At 51.7% G+C, this 14,755-nt stretch overlaps 1 long non-coding RNA gene across 1 annotated transcript; it reads right to left on the bottom strand.

The window, feature by feature from the left end:
- Positions 1 to 5,917: 5,917 nt before the first annotated feature.
- LOC142019388 (uncharacterized) lies at positions 5,918 to 14,721 on the bottom strand. Its single transcript, XR_012647050.1, has 4 exons — positions 14,680 to 14,721; positions 12,567 to 12,660; positions 7,579 to 7,634; positions 5,918 to 7,209 (listed from the first exon to the last, which is right to left on the bottom strand). It is a non-coding gene; the product is annotated as an uncharacterized LOC142019388 (long non-coding RNA).
- Positions 14,722 to 14,755: the final 34 nt, after the last annotated feature.

The following is a 14,755-nucleotide window of genomic DNA, read 5'->3' as shown; positions in this document are numbered from 1 at the left end:
AGGGACACTAATAACACTGGCTATAATAATACTTATAATGGAAGGCCTAAGTCTCCTCTCGCACCAATGTAATTTAAAATTAACTATGCTAGAGCCGATGAAATGCCACCTCCAGGGGAAAGTTGGGCTCACAAAGACAGAACATCCATCGCTGTGATTTAGGGACAGGCCCTTGAGGATTTAGGCTCTGAGCACTTAATGGATTATTTTGGTTCATAAAAATTAACATTTTTCATTTCCAACCAACAGTCCTTATTATGTGCTCCTCATAGTACCTAACTTTCATGTTCAAGGGAAACCACGTGAATGCGAAAATGCTTTATGTGTGGTGCAAACTGACTGAGTGTCTTGTATGGTATGACAGGTGGTTGTAATTCACAAACACTATCAAATTAAATAACTTGCAGATACAGTTCTGCCATTCATCCCCAAGTGCTTTACACACCAGACACAGAGATCACTTTATCCACACTAAAGTAAACGCAACTGGGAGCTCAAACATGACATCGAGGGTCTAAGCCATGTACGTTACAGGACTCCGTTAACACCTGGAAATGAATTGGAAGCAACTGCAGATCACAGACCATTTACAAAGAAGTACTAATAAGAAAAAAATAATCTCATTGTCAGATCCAAGGCTAGGAAAACATGAGGACCTTAGATATTGCCTGTGTTCCCAGTATGCTGAGCACTTGGATGGCCACCCAAAAAAGATTCAAGGCACGCCCAAATGATTAGCAGAGTGCCCACAGCTGGCAGCATGTGTTTCTATGGTGGTGCACATCCACACATGCCTTGGTGCCTATAAATTTATGGATGGAAAAAAATTAGAGGGAGCACTGGCTATTGCCATGGTTGTTTTGCCACCATCTTCTCTGCATTGTTCCCGAAATACCAGATTAGGAATAGGCAACAATTCTCAAGGTTCATATAATAATCTTGAGAACATGCTGACACTTTCTGCTTTTATGTCAGTTGTGCTGGTGTTTTTGTTGTGAAAGCAGACTGGCACCTCACACTCATTTCACAGCTGACCTGTCTTCAGCTAGAGACCTAGCTGTGAGAGGCTGTTTATCCCACAAGTTCCTTGAGTACACTCCCTTATAAGTTTTTATACTTAGAAGAAAAAAATAAAACCACTGTTCCTAAAAGGTTAAGTGTGAAGTAGGACGTGTATCTGCATACTTACTTCACAGTGTCCTGTGACTTTGGGAGAGGTAAAATCACTACAGCCATCATCTAATGAATACACTTTGCTGGTGAAGAAGTAAGAATGTATGTAAAATTGCAGTTACTGAATAGGTTTTACTTCCTGCTTCATGTCTTTTTTTTTAAATCTTGTTTGAATTACTGCGTGGGGTTGCACCCTGTTCTTTAAAGGGGGCGAAACATGGTATCTCAAGCATTTGTGTTGCCATTTTTCTTTGGTTTTTTAACGCCTCAGAGATATGCCTTAGAGATATAGTTATAAAACAAACATAGCCTGGTTGCTTTTGTTTGTTTGTTGAGGATGTGAGAGAGAGATCCCCAGATCTTGTGGTTCCCTGGCTGTATGCAGCATTTAAGCAGCCTGTTGGGGAAGGGGAAAAGCAAATACAGAAAACCCAAATTCATCACTCCTCCTTCCAGTTTTATTTAGATTCCTGTGGAACACACAACACTATTATGAAGTGTGAGTGAAGATTTTTAATACCATTTTCAGATTTGTGAGAGAGAAAATGGGTATTTTCAATCATACCCAAATAGATCATTCAAACAATCGTTCTATCCCGCGATAAACACACAAGGCCAAATTCTGTGCTGCTTACTTAGGCAATGCTCCTGTTGACTTCAGTGGAGAGACTTCAGGTTCAGGACCATAATTAATATTGGGAAATTTAAGGTAAAGCCCCCTTCCTGAAAAAGGCTCCACCCCAAATAATATTTAAATTAAGAGCACGTTGGCACATGTTCTGTAGACACCCACATCGCAAGAATGACTCAACTGCGCAGTGAATCCCGAGTCAATCAGTGGTTCCACTTTTTTACCAAAGTCAATGCTTTTAATTACTGAACTTTTGGGAAGCATTTTACTTAGTATTTTCACAATAACTGAGATGTGAAATTAGCCACCTGGCTTGAAAGACATAACAGCCAAATGAAATAATTCAATAGAATAACATACACAGCAACTTCAGATTTCATATGTTTCCCTCCTCGTAGTGGTAGTGATTTTAACCCAAGTAGACAACAAGCAAAGAAAGACTCTGCTAGCCCTCAATATGAATTAATTGTTTTCTAACACTAATGTGGTTGTGTGCATTTTGAACAGTGGGAAAATATTTCATATCTCCTGCTATTCATTATTGCTGCAAACTAAGACTTTGACAAGTGGCTGGCAAAGAAATGAGAAACACTTTTTATCTGAAGAAACAGCAAAAGCAATCAATATGCAGCTGCTTCAATCCAGCAGACCAACAATATATAGTGTAATAATGTCAGAATAGACGAGAAGAATCAGGAAATTAATTCAGTCCCATTATAAAATAGTTTTTAATGAGATAGTAATACACCATTACCCAGCAATGTACACCACTACGTACACTGTTACTCAGTAACACATTGGCTATGGCCTATCAGACCTGCTTTCCTATCTCATATGCCAACTTCAGACAGACATGATGAAGACAAAAACATAACTTATGAACTATTTCCCTGTTATTTTTCCACCTCATAGGTGCATCTATACTAGTGTTACTTTTCTATGTCTTTAATTGAAATTTCTTTCCCCAAACTAATTTAAAAAATGACTTGCAGAGTTCACAATTTTGTTCTTGGGACCTTCAGCACCACTCCAAACAAATAAAAATAACACTGCCTACTTACACTGACTTTAGTTTGGATCACCTGTCTTTTCCATACTAATGATGATGTTCTTTGCCTCTTTTCTTTCTTACTTCAGATTGATCTACCATTATAGACTTAAAAGCAAAGGCCTGATTTTGATCTCCTTTATATTATTTTTATACCCATGTAGTTCCACTGCCTTCAACGGGGTCATTCCTACTTACACCAATCTGAAATCACTAGCAAGGATGAAATCTTGACCCCCCCCCCCCAGCCCATGGTAGTGACGCGGAATCTAGCCCTGGACTTCAGTAGTAAGCTTTCACCCCAAAGTTTTCAAGACACCTGTTTTGCCGTAGAGAGACTTTGTTATGTACTTTGTGCTTTGGAATCACCCCATAGTTGTGTCGTTGCTTCATATCTGAACATTGTAATGGTATAGTTTAAAAACCAAACTTTAAAAACACCAACATCTCCTGAAGCAGTGGCAAATTCAGGGCCAGGTTCAGGAATGCATTTAAGCACATGCTTAACTCTAGCTATACCCAGGATGGCCCTTCAGCTGAGGAGCTGCCCGCATAGGGCTGCTTTCCTGATTTGAGGCTTGTCTGTATATCAGGGTGTCGTTGGCTGAAATGAGCCATTCCTAGAAAGCTGCAGCACTGCTCAGCTTCTTACTGGGACCAGAATCCTGTAATATCTTCATAGTCATGTAAAAGGAAGAGATATTGACAATGAACTTCTTTGCCCAGCACATCTCATCCTACGCCCATCTTCTACTGGCGCTAAGGAAGAGCCTTTTTTTCCAAAAAAATATCTTCCCTTTTGTGGTTTCCTGGTCCAGCTTCCCCCACTCTGTGTCTTCCACACACCTCCCTCCCATCGCTCTCCTTTGTACCTGTCCTCACACTTGTCCCCTTCGCAGCCCATCCTGCTTTTCCCTCTCCCCTGCCCATAGTTTCCTCTCCTTTCAGGCTTGTCTTTTCAGTACATTTTTGTCCCCACTTCCAGCACTGCCTCCGCCGATGGCCCAAAAGTCCATGAAAGAATTGTACTTTAAGAATTAGCATCACAGGCTTAGGGGACATATTTGTTGCACCTGAGCTCAGGGGATTAAATCTTAAAGAAGAGTGATGACCAGAGCAAACTCTCTAGCTCTGCGGAAAATGTACTCAGCTAGTATGCCTCAGGCATTAAGACCATTGCATCTGTGCACACATTATCAATTTTATTTTACCTTTAGCAATGGGTGCTAATCACTTTTCTGTCCAGACTGTAAAGTGTCCAGCTGTACTTTTTACACCTGAAGAAAAAAAATTGATTTCCACGTTGCCCTTTTCAAGCCTTGATCCTAAACCTTTTTAAGCATGAGTTTGACTGCTAGTCCAGAAAACGCTATTGTTAAAACTAATTTCATTTTGAGACCCTTCCCATTGTAATGAATCATTTCACCACTTTGAGTGCCTGCACATAGGTTTGGAATGTGCATCTGCACAGCTGTCAGAAAGCTTTCCCTGGCTACTACAAGCCAGGTCAGCTGGGAAGCCCCATGGAGTGGCACCACCCATGAGTCTGTTTCTATTGTGTGGCTGAGTACCAGTTGCTATGTCAGCGTGTGCGCGCGCACACACACACACACACAGAGGCTATGGTTACACTACAGCACTGTCAACAGATGTCACTATCAGAAAAGATTTCCCAACAAAACTGCTCTTGACAAAGTGTGGCCACACACCAAAGCAAATGGGGAGCGTGTGCACTCTGTTGACAGAGCAGGTGGACTGCCTGGCTGCGCTCTTGACAAATCAGGCATCCGGAAGCAGAGCAAACAGGGCTGCTTATTGTCAGTTGAGAGTGGGGGCATTGACACAGCTGTTTTGTGGACAGACATCTGTTCACAAAGGTGTTATGCCTCAAAGTTTTGAGGCAGGATGCTGCCAGCGAAACTGCTGAGTAGCGAAATCAAAATAAGCTATTTCAACGCGTGATGTCCACACATCCTCTGAGGCTGGTGCCGTCACTGTTCAGTGTCGATGCAGGAAAGTGCTACATCGAAATGGGCCCTGCAGGGGAGCGTCTACACACAAAAGCAGCCTCTATCGGAATAAGAGGGCTAGGAAAGCCTGCAGACAGGGTCACAGGGCAGACTAGCCCTCCCGGGGCAACAGCAAGCCACTCCCTTAAAGGGCCCCTGCCAGACACACTCGGCCTGCACGGCACAGGTCTGCAGAGCTGACAACTGGTTGCAGACCCTGTGCACACAGCATGTACCCCCCCACCCAGCAGCAGCAGCAGCCAGCAGCCCACATGGCAGGCTCCGAGGCAGTGGCTGCCCTGCTCGGTGCTGTGGAGGAGGCCACTCAGAACCTCCTGGAAGATGAGCTGTCCTCTTCAGGGGCTGAAGGAGCCACCCCAGACCATCACGTGGCACTCCACCCCCGCTGGGCATGCCGCCAGCTATGGAGGTACCCCACCAGCACAGAGTGCTGGGAGCGCCTGGTCCTCGAGCAGTGGGAAGATGACCACTGGTTCCGGAATTTTTGGATGAGCCAGCACGACATTCCTTGAGCTCTGCCACTGGGTCACTGCTGCCCTGCGCCACCAGGAAACCCCCATGCGACGCGTCCTCACCGTCGAGAAATGGGTCACCATCGCTGTCTGGAAGCTGTCCACTCCAGACAGCTACCGATCCATAGGACAGCAGTTCGGTGCAGGCAAGGCCACCGCTGGGGCTGTCGTCATGGAGGTAAGGGGACCCCCGAGGGGAGGGAGGGAGCCCGGGGGTCAGCTCAGGGGAGGGCCAGGCACACCCTGCACACCCCTCACGGGTGCTCATGTCCCCCCACCACAGGTGGTCCGTGTGCTGAATGCTCTGCAGCTCCACAGGCTTGTGCGGCTCAGGGACCTGGATGAGGCCATTGTGGGGTTTGCCAGCATGGGGTTCCCCAACTGCTTCAGGGCACTGGGGACCCACATCCCCATCCACGCCCCGGAGCACAGTGGAGGACGCTTCATGAACAGGAAGGGCTGCCACTCAGTGGTCCTCCAGGCCATGGTGGACAGCCGGGGCCACTTCCAGGACATATATGTTGGCTGTCCTGGCAGCACCCATGACACCCGGGTTTTTAGGAACTTGGGCCTGTGCCACTGGCTGGAGACAGGGACCTACATCCCCCAGAGGGAGATTCCCTCTGAGGGACACCACCGTGCTCCTCTGCCTTGTGGTGGATGCGGCCTACCTCCTCCAGCCCGGGCTCATAAGCCCCTACACAGGCCACCTCAGTGCCAGCCAGGAACAGTTCAACACCCGCCTGAACCATGCACGCCAGGTAGTCGAGCGGACTTCCGGCCACCGCAAAGGTCACTGGAGGTGTCTCCTCACCCACCTGGACGTGGGGCTCCCCAACATCCCCGAGATTTTGGGCACACGCTGTGCACTCCACAACCTGGTGGAGAGCAAGGGGGAGGCCTTCGTGCAGGGCTGGGCTGTGGAGGCTGGCATGGCCTACCCCCAGCCAGCCGCCTCCCCGAGCCGCCAAGCCGACCACAAGGGGATGGGGGTCTGGGAGGCCCTGTGGGCCCCTTTCAACCAGGCTGCGGGGTGAGCGCCGGTGGGGCCAGCCTGGTGGGCCACCCACTGCCACCCCCGACACACTACACTGCCCCCACGCCCACACTACCGCACCCTGAGAGCACACGACATACGTGTTTTAAATAAACCGAACATTTTCTTGAAACCCAACAAAAATCATGAAATTTTTAAACATGAATGGGGGAACTATGTACATTGGGGGGCAGCTACTAAAGGGGGGTAAGACACAGCAACTATTTACAATAACGGAAGGGGACTATGTACAAAGGGTGGCCCAATCCTTGGCTCCCTTCCCGCTACTGTCCAGCACCTGGCATGGTGGGGTGCAACCCACACCTGGGCCGGAGGCCCCGTCAAGGCCAGGTGGGGGCCAAGAGGACCAGCAGGTATGGCCGGGTTGGCTCCTGAGCCCCACGGTCCTCCACCTTGGCAGGCTCCAGGGCAGGTGAAGGGTGGCTGGGAGGGATGGGGGGGAGGCATCCACTCAGCACTCCACTCGAAGGTCCTCGTGAAGGACCCCCAAGCCTCCTGGTGCCAGGCCAGCACTTTCTCCTGCAAGTGGAGCCGGCACTCCTCCACTTGCAGGCGGTGCTCTGACACCTCCAACTGGCACCAGAGGGTGGCGAGGAGCTGGGGGTCAGCGGCCACCTGCGGCTGGCTCCAGCGGTGCTGGGCTCATCCCAGGGCCGGTCCCTGCTCCGCTCCCTAGCTACCACGGTGCGACATCCCGGGCAGGCTGTCTGGCATGACAGACGCTGCGCCCATGCTGTCGTGGTCCTCAGATGGTGCGGCTGCGGAACAGAGCAGGGAAGAGCGAAGACAGCTGTTAGTCTGAGCCCTGACCCGTGGCCCACACCCCCCACCCCTCCACTGCTGGGTCCCCATCCCCTGTCCCCCAGGGATGATGATGGGTGTGGTGTGGTGTCCCCCTCCATGGGTGACCCTTGGGGGGTTCTGCTCCCCCCTACCCCCCAGATGGGGCATGGCGCTGTCCTGGGGGCAGGTGCTGATGGGCTCTGGGGGCTGTGCCAATGCTGTCCTGGGGCCGTGGTCTGGCTGGGCCATGGTGGGCCGGGGGTCAGCTGGGTGTATGGGGGGCCCTGGTTGTGTCTCTTGCCCCTGCCTCTTAACCCGGGGGTGTGCGCCTGTGGGGTACATACCTGATAGTCTGCTCCCACAGTCGGGGGACACCCGGCGGGCAGATGCCCTGCTGGAGCTGCAGGAGAGGAGGTCCATCAGGAGCCCCCCATTGCTGGAGCCCTCCTCCTCTGCTGTCGCAGGGGTGGGCTCCTCTGGGGGTTCCTGGGGTGCAGGGCTGGCCTCTGGGCCAGACTCTGGCTCCAGGGCCTGTTGAGGCTCATTGGCCAAGGTGTCAAGGGTGGTTGGGGAGGAGGAGGTGTACCAGGGGCCCAGGGTCTCCCTGAGCTCCCTGTAAAAGGGGCAAGTGGCAAGGGTAGCCCCAGACCAGCTGGCCGTGTCCCAGGCCCCGGGCGTAACCCTGCCGCAGCTCCTTGACCTTACTCCTGACATGGTCAGGAGTGCGGACAGGGTGACCCCGGGCAGCCAGGCCCTTGGTCAGCCAGGTGAACATGTCTGCGTTCCGCCGCTTGCTCCCCATTACCTGGAGCAGCTCCTCCTCGCCCCAAACCCCCAGCAGGTCCCAGATCTCGGTGTCCAACCAGGTGGGGCTCCGCTGCCTCTTCCCCACTGGCTGGACAGCTATGGGCCCTGGGTCCCCCTTCGGGGTGTGCCCTGGGGGGCGCTTAGGGGGCTGGCTAGCTGCCATGCATGCTGGGTGGGGGATTGGGGCATCTGGAGGGCATGTAGGCTATGCATGTGTCTCAGCTTCCTGCCACAGGAAATCCGGGGGTGTGGAGCTTTAAGGGCTGCTGCATGCGACGACCATAGAGCCCAGGGGCTGGACACAGCGTCTCTCAACCCCTCAGCTGATGGCCACCGTGGAAGACCTCACTATTTCAACATAGCAGGATGCGGCTTGTCTACACATGCCCTACTTCAATGTTGGACGTCGAAGTAGGGCGCTATTCCCATCTTCAGATAGAGGTACCAATTTCGACATCTCGCTGCCTTACATTGATTTCAACTTCGAAATAGCCAGCTAGTGCAGACGCAGCTTTTGTGTATAAACATGCAGCATGTTTTGTTGACAAACCAGGGGGTTTGTTGACCAAACTCTCTACTGTAACTGTGGCCATAGGAAGTGGGGTCCCCACTACACACACATAGAGGAAAGCAGGGAGCCAAGCAACACACATACATAGACCAAAGGAGAGAGCCCAACCACACCACACCCTAGAAGGAAGGAGAAAGCCCTGGCACGCTGCCCACAGTACACTCACACAGAGCTGGAAATAGCCCCCCCACACACACACAGATGGAAGTGGAGAACTCAGCCACACACACCCAGAAGGAAGTGGGGAGACTGAGCCCACACACACCCACAACCCCCTCCCCACACATGCTGCAGAGGGAAGTGGGGAGCCTCAGCCACACACATGCAGATGGAAGGGGGATGCCCAGCCACTCTGTCCCCAGGCAGGTGGATCCTCAACTCCTACTCAGAGAGGGAATGATGGCGTCCAGCCCTGTCTCCCCCAGAATGCACACAGAGGAGCCCAGCCAAACACACACTCATACACACATACACCCCAAAAGGAAGGGGGCCCCAGTCCAACCACCCATAGACCCACACCCCAGTCCCCCCACATGCAAAAGAAAAGGGGGAACACCAAACCAGTCACACAACCACCAACACAGCCAGAGGAAAGGTGGGGGGCGGGCTCACCCCACACACACACACACACACACACACACACAGAGAGAGAGAGAGAGAGAGAGAGAGAGAACCCAAGCCCAACCCCATTTCCCCCGCAGTTGGAAAGGGGAGTCCAGCCACAGACAGGGATAAGGGGGAAACTGAGCCATAAACACACATACACAAACACACAAGCCCGAGAGGAAAGAGGGGAGCCAGCCATACAGTCACTCACTCACACACATACAGACGGACAGGGAAGCTCCAGTCCAATCACACACACACCCCAACACAGACAGAGAAAAGAGGGGGAGGCCTATCCACAAAAAGTGAAGGCCCGGCCCAACCCAGCCCAGCTACGCACACGCACACGCACACGCACACGCACACGCACACGCACACATACAAACACATCCAGAGGGAACAGGGGAGCCCAGCCACACCCATGTACACTCCTCATGAGAAGTAGGGAGCTCAGCCACACCCACACACCTCAGAGGGAAAAGTGGAGCCCCTGCCAAGCCCCCGCCCCACACATACACTGCAGAAGCAAGAGGGAGCCCCAGCCCAACCACCCTCCAGAGGGAAGGAGAGAGCCCAAGTACACATATAAACACAAGGCCAAAGGAATGGAGGAACCCAGCCACACATACCCACCCACTCACACCCATGCACACAGGGGAAAGGAGGTTGCCCCCAGCCCAGCCACACCCAAAGGAAAGGGGGAATGGCCCAGCATAGGCGCACATGTGCGCGCACACACACACACATATCCTAGGTGAAACGGAAGGCTCCTCAGCACCCCCACCCAGATGAAAGGGGTGATTTTTTCAGACCCCCTATGCACAGAGGAAGAGAATGGTGGATCCCAGCCACATCCAGCAGAGCCCCAGCCCAATTACACACAACACACACAGAGGGAAAGGGGGAGCCCTGCCCCCCATATAGACCCAGAGAGATTGGGGGCACCTCAGACCCCCACCCCCACACTCAGAAGGAGGGTATGAGCCTCAGCCCTCAACACACAGAGGAAGGGAGGGAGGAGCCCAGCCAAACGCACACACTCATATCCCCTAGAAGGAAGGGGGGAGCCCCAGCATAGCCACACACAGACCCACAACCTAGGGGGATTGCGGAAGCCCTAGGTCAGACACACACCCATCCCAGAGGAAAGGAGGGAGCCTAGCCACTCACACACAAATCCTAAAGGGAAGGAGGGAAACCAGTCTCTCTCCCTCTCTCTCACACACACACACACACACACTGCCCCTCCACCCACACAAAGGAAGGAGTCCAGCCACACACAACCATCCTAGAATAGGGGTCAGCAACCCCTGGCATGCATGCCAAGAGTGGCACAAGACTAGTTTCATTGGCATGGAAGGCAGATGCTCAGTCCCCCACCCCACCCAGTGCAGCCAGGAGCTTGCTCAAAGCTGTGGATTAATATAAGACTAGCTAATGCCACCAACCACCACCAAACTGTGAAGCTCTGTAATTTATTCATTAACAGGGTTTCTTTCTCAGTCAGAATGCCCCACAACACGTTCCAGCACCATTTTTTTTTAAGGGACTCACCTTGGGCACAGTTAAGGCAGTAGCACCACCATTTTTAAAAGCTGGCTGGGTGACTCTGGCCCAGCTGCATTTGGCACTTTAAAAGCCATTTGTGGCTTGTTATGCTGCCGCTTCTGGCTGACTGCTCCTCTGCGCTCTCCCTGCCTTGCCATGGCAGCCAATGGAATTCAATGTAATTGGTTTAACGGCCAGTTGTTGACCCAAATTGAGTTCCACTGCAACCGCAGCAAGGAAAGGTGGGGGGAGCCATGCGGAGAAGGAGGTGGCAGTGGTGGCAATGGGAGCCTGGCAAGGAGCAGTGGCTCGGCTGCTTGTGTGAGGTAGGGTGGTGAGGAGTGGGGAGTAAGTGGGGTTCAAGTTAGGTGGGGGGGGCAGAGCGGTTTAAGCCAAGGGGCAGTGGGATTGAGAGGGTTGTAAGCCAGGGTGGTGGTAGAGTGGTTTAAGCTGGTGGGGGCAGTTTAAGCTGGGAGTGGGGCATGAGTGGGTTTCAAGCCAGGGTATAAACTGGGGGAGTCGGGGGGGAGCCAGTGGGGTTTAAGCTGCGGGGTAAGGGGTGGCAGAGCAGAGTCGCCATCAGGAAAAAAGCAGCCCCTGGCTCAGCTCAGGGGCACCCCCTCCTCAGGCTTCCTACTGTACCCCCCTGCTTCCATGTGACAACCCCACCCCGTGTTACCCCAACCTTGGTGTGACCCCTTCATTACTCCACCCATCCTCCAAGTGTGACACCCCCATCCCAGCCTGTGTGTGTGTGTGTGTGTGTGTGTGTGTGAGAGAGAGAGAGAGAGAGAGAGAGAGCGACCCCCACAGGGTTGAGGGCTAAAGGCTGGCAGTGGGTTGGAGTCATGGGGGAACAGTTTAAAGGCTGGTGGCAGGTTGGGGTTGCAGGGGAGGGATTAAAGCCTGGCAGTGAGTTGGGGCCCAGAAGAGGAGAGAGGGTTAAGCTTGGTGGTAGTTTGGGGCTGTGGCCTGGCACCTATTTCCTAGGAAAAAAAGCACAGTGACTCTAAAACGTATCACCAGCACTCAGACCATACATAGAGGTCGAAAGACCAAATTTCAGCTCTGCCTCAGAAAGGTTGCTGACACCTGCCCTGGAAGGAAGGGGGTCATCCTGGACCAGCCACACAGAGACCCACACCCCAGAGGAAAGACGGGAGCCCCATCCCAGCCACACATCATCTCAGAGGGGAAGAGCCTAGCCACACACACACACAGACAGAAGCGGGAAGCCCAGCTACACATACTGACGCATCGCAGATGGAAGTGCGGAGCCTCAGCCCCCTATACAGAAGGAAGGGGGGAAACAGCCAAACACACACACACTCTTCCCCCAGAGGGAAAGGGGGAGCTCTACGCCGGCCACACACACACACCTATGTAACAGAGGGAACCCAACCACAAACACACACAGGCACACACACCAGCGGGGGTCAAGGGGGAAAATTACCTCTGTGCAAGCCCTTCAAGGGCATCTCCTAGGCTGGGATGTGCCAGAGCAGGGGAGTTCACAGGGACTGGAGCAACACTGTGAGTCTCTGCCACTCTGCCAGCATGGGAGGCAGCCTGAGGGCTAAGTGCCCCAGCTCTGCCCCTTCCAGAATCATAAAAATGGGCTTCTTCCCATCTGGCCCCATGGCCTGTAATAGCTGTCAGCCCCACTGGCCCCTATGCCCAAAATCTGAAATGATGCCCATTCTTTGCCTTCTACAGCTCCTCCAGAAGCTAGTAGTCAGAATGGGCTGAGGTTGACGACTGTCTTCTATTAGGATTTGTTGCAACTAAATTCATACTTACCCAGACATTATTCCACAATAACAGCCCCTTTTGCACAGTGTTATCTACCAAGGTTCAGGAACTGCCATTGAAAGTTTGTACAGCTCCTGAGAAACTGTTTAAAGAAAGGAAAGGAACTGTTTAAATCTTGTGACATGTGTTAGTGAGTGTGATCAGGGGAAAAGAAACTGAAGAAGTGAAAAACATTGTAGGATAGTGAAATCATGTTTTTTATTCCATGAGAAAAGCATTTACTTTTTAAACAGATTAAGCCAGCATATTATAAAATTAAAATAGAAATGTTACTCTTTGAAGGTTTGTAGCTATCTCCAAACCTCCCAATTTGAGTTCTAAAATATGCCACAAAAGAAAAAAAAGTGTGTGAACAATAAGACGTAGAAACAGTTTACAAACATTATCTAAATATTCAACAATGAAGTAGGGGTTACTCCTGTCCTGTCCTTCCCAAGCCCTCTCTGTCCATGTGGGTCTCATCTTTTATTACCAAGATTCACTGCAAACTTGCCCTGATAACCTCTGGTAAGCATTCACCAATAGGAACATCTCCTGTCTGAATTGCAGATGTAATACATGGTAGTAGAATCATAGATTTGTAGGGCTGGAAGGGACCTTAGGAGGTCATCTAGTCCAGCCCCCTGCCTAAAGCAGGAGCCACCCTAACTAAATCATCCCAGCTAGGAGTTTGTCAAGCCAGGAGTTAAGAAACCTCTAGGGATGGAGATTCCACCACCTCTCTAGGTAAAGCACCCCAGTGCTTCACCACCTTCCTGGTGAACTAGTTTTTCCAAATATTCAACCTACCCCTCTCCCTCTGGAACTTCAGACCATTGCTCCTTGTTCTGCCATCTGTCACTACTGAGAACAGCCTCTCTCCATCCTCTTTAGAGCTCTCCTTTGGGAATTTGAAGGCTGCTATCAAATCACACCTCACTTGTCACTCCTGCTGACTAAATATTCCCAGATCCCTCAGCCTCTCCTCATGGGTCATGTGCTCCAGCCTCTTAATCATTTTCATTGCTCTCTGCTGAACCTGCTCCAATGCATCCGCATCCTTTGTATACTGGGGGCCCCCAGAACTGGATGCAATACTACAGATGTGACCTCACCACCAGTGCCAAATAGAGGTGAATAACATCTCTAAATCTGCTGGAAATGCTTCTCCTTTAATGCACTCCAATGTGCTGTTAGCATGCTTAGCTAGAAGGGCACACTGTTGACTCAGATCCAGCCTCTCGTCCACTGTAATCCCCACGTTCTTTTCTGCTGCACTGCTACTTAGCCAGTCAGTGCCCAGCCTGTAACAATGCCTGGGATTCTTCTGTCCCAAGGACAGGACTCTGCACTTGTAGAACCTCATCAGATTACTTTTGTTCCAATCCTTCAATTTATTTAGGTCACTCTGGACCCTATCCCTACCCTTCAATATATCTATATGCTCCCCTAACCGAGTGTCATATGCTAATTTGCTGTGGGTGCAATCCATCCCCTCACCCAGCTCATTAATAAAGATGTTGAACGATACTGGCTTTAGAACTGATCCTTGGAGCCCTCCACTTGAAACCCACTGCCAACCAGACAGTGAACCATTGCTCACTACTGCCTGTGTGAATTGCAAAAGCACGAACAAAAAATGATAATATAAATACGTCTGAAATGTTGCTGGTGAGAGGACCTGGAGAGGACAAAACAGGCTGGATGCTGTTTACAGTGTATCAGAATATGCAACAGCCATGTGAGCAAGGGGCTGGATGGTGGGCACAGGACAGCCTGGAAACACAGACTGCAGTACGCAGAAAGTGTAAAAAATAAGAAAAAGTTTCCAGGGTTATATAAGCACCCGAAGAAAAAGGCCCTGTTAGTCCCCGCGCCGGTGTCCGCTTTCCTGAAACACAGCGCAAGGCAGGAAGGGCGACCCCGCAGTGCACTCACAGGCTCAGCAGTAAGGCTGCGCCACTGGCACAGTCCCGTGCATAAGGCCAGGCGGGAGACGCCCTCCCCCGGCTGCAGAGAGCAGCCGCGACCAACCCGGCCAGGCGTCCGAGTGCGGACGTCCGCCGTTTGAGAGCTGAGGGGTTTGTGTCAGACACTCCGAGGCCCCCCCACGCGCACTCACCCGAGAGCGCGCAGTGCCAATGACCTGCTTACATCACTTGGCTGCGACGCGAGATTGGCGTGCAAGGGGCGGGGCG

Source organism: Carettochelys insculpta, chromosome 11 (assembly GCF_033958435.1).
Source record: "Carettochelys insculpta isolate YL-2023 chromosome 11, ASM3395843v1, whole genome shotgun sequence".
Classification (NCBI taxonomy): domain Eukaryota; kingdom Metazoa; phylum Chordata; order Testudines; family Carettochelyidae; genus Carettochelys; species Carettochelys insculpta.
Note: the sequence above shows the minus strand (reverse complement) of the source record. Positions and strands in the feature narration are given on the sequence as shown.